Raw genomic sequence first — 2824 nt, forward strand, 5'->3', positions numbered from 1 at the left:
TCCAGTTACTGACGGTTGCCCCCGCAATGAACCTGTTCAGATGGTCATCTGGGTCGGATAGACCATCGTATGTGCCAATGTTGGACATTTGTTTGGCACTCCTCGGGGCGATTGCTTCTGCAATGTCCCTTGCAAATTTTGACCTTCCTGCGTTTGTGGCAGTAGGTCTAAAGGCCTTGGAGAAGTCACGCGGGCTTTTTTCCGTGACTGGTTGGAATGCTTCCCCAAAATTCCTTTTTGGCTGGGGATCCGTTTCCTTACGCTTCCCTTTCGCCCTATGGCGAGGGTTCGCGTCGGTGTCGGAGTCTTCCCTCTCGTCGTCTGAGTACTCGTACTCACTACTCATGTTGAGGTGCTGGCGAGTACTACCGAATTCCTCAGCTTGTTGGACTGAACGCAAGCGTTCGTCCAACTCAGCCTGAAATTCTCTTTGACGTGCCTCGGCCCATGCCTTCACTTGATCAAGTGTTTGGCGAGGGGCTCGAGTTCGTTTTTCCAGCTGGGCATCAGTGAATCCCAGTGGAATATTTACTCCACTTGCCCCTACATGAGTGACTGGGGTAGTGTTCGTAAAATGTACTTCACTTGCCCCAGCTTGGGTGGCTGGGGTAGTGTTTGTAAACATTGTGTTGCCGGTGTTTACCCCAGTGGCTGGGGTTGTGGTTACCGGAATTTCTCTAGTCATCTTGGAAGTTTTGAAAAACTGGAGAAAGATGTAGTTCTAGCTTTATGCACGGATGGCGCCAATGAAGAAACACTAAGTGACCCCCGGGCAGATTATGGGTAATCTGGGGGCTAAGTAATGTTTCCCTCGAAGGTTAGGTCCAGCAGAGTAAGTTGTACTTCAGGGAACCTGCAAAACAGACACCGTGAGCTCGTCACTGAGAAGGGGGGGGGGGGTTCCTCCTTGTGACCACCCTCCGGCGTGAGAATCAGTCTATATTGCTCTTTAAATATAAAAGTATATGAATACTATTAGAGCAATTATCAAGTAAGTTATACGAGATAGTAGATGATGAAATGATAATACCATTTGCTGTCTTTTATAGCCGAAGGTGGGTTTCCAAGGGGTTTAGCCGGCCCAACACGCTACCAACTGTAACCTATGCACGTGCCCTACCTGTGAGTGGTGGATAGGTAGCGGCTGACACAGAGCAGGCGTGCCGTGCACTCTTCGTCTTCTACCAACTGCAGGCTAGGCACGTGGTCTGGCAGGAGTTGGTGGGCAGGCGGCGGCTATTGGTCACAGTGCTGTGGCGTGCTGTCTGCCACGCTGCTGTCAGTGAGCTGTCGCATTCTTGGTCAGATCTTTTGTCTTTACCTCGTCAGGTATCACGCAAAAGATCCTCCATCATACGGACTGGCCCATTTTGGCGGGAGTTTTCCCCCTCCCGCCTTTGCTCATTCTTTCAGGTGACACTGAATATTTGTAAGTGTTAAGCCTTATGCGTGTAGCTATGCTGTGCGGGTAGCCTTCCCTGATGGCTTGTATCCGCAACTGCGGGAACAGGCGGGTTACTTTACCATTGGGAGGCTTTTCCCTGCGTATGCAGCTTGCATACTGCGCGTAGGCTTCTCTGAGCATGGTGGGTCCTGCGGGAGTAGATGGTCTTTGCGCAGACATCCCTGTTCAAGGTGAGTCATGCGGGACCAACTGAGCCCTGCTGGGACCTACCTCTTCAATGTGTATACCTGATAGAAACCGTATATTGTATGCATATATATTATAAAGATTTTAGCAATAACTATATATTGAACGTATATTGACATTTGTTTGTATAAATTGTATGCAGGAACCAATCCTTTCGGTCCAGCTGGAGTTTGAATTCTGGCCCGACACTACCGAGACCAATCTACACAATAATAGTTCGGTCCATGGGTTTGATTTTTCATTGTTTACGGTTTGATTTTATTTTAAAGAAAAAATTCTATTTGTATACATGTGGTTTGTTGCTTCCATCTATTTGTATACAAATTTGAAACCTATAACACTTTGAATACATATTAATTCTAATTGTATCTATTTGTATACAAGTTCCAAACGGAGTTAACCAATACCGTTAAAACATCCCCCACATGAGCGGTATTTTCGTCTATTCAAATAAAAAATAATCCAAATTTCATATCAGACCAATTCAAAATTTTAAGCCAATTACAAAAATACATTGTTTAGTTTTTTTAATATTGTTCCCAAACAATAACATTTAAACCTTATGACCTAATTTTGATTTTTAATGATATTTGGGAAAGAGGATACATTGTATGAAAATGATAATGTCTTTATGCTACTCTTAGTGAAAGTCCATTGTGATTGCAGGTACCTAATGGTATACTGTTAGTGAATAAAAAAAGGCTAACATTATGCATGAAAATCTGACAATATATGATCTGTTACAATATATATCGCAATCTGATGCAATATATTGGTCACATTTATGTTGAAGTCAAAAAATTGAACTTAACATTTTGGTAGATGCTTAAATGGGTAATTAGATCAAAATTCAATAGTTTAACTAAAAGGTCAAATGTTGATCATGAACATGTGCACCTTAATTATACCACATTTATGTGTTTTCAAATTGTGTTTAAATTATATCAGAATCGCCTCTTTTTTATACAAATAAATTATGTTCCATTTAAATCTTGTAAACACAGTTTGACTATTGTCAAACTATTATAGAAAGTCAATTACTGCTATTTTCTTTGAGTTAGCCTAATTACAACATTATATGTAGGCATGTAAACGAACCGAACGAAAACGAGCATGTTCGTAGGTGTGTATTTAACTTTTAGTGAAATGAACACTTAATCGAAATTTTTTTTT

Source organism: Bidens hawaiensis, unplaced genomic scaffold (genome assembly GCF_021521415.1).
Source record: "Bidens hawaiensis isolate Kalapana, Puna unplaced genomic scaffold, B.hawaiensis_p1.1 tig00017050_1, whole genome shotgun sequence".
NCBI classification, from domain to species: domain Eukaryota; kingdom Viridiplantae; phylum Streptophyta; class Magnoliopsida; order Asterales; family Asteraceae; genus Bidens; species Bidens hawaiensis.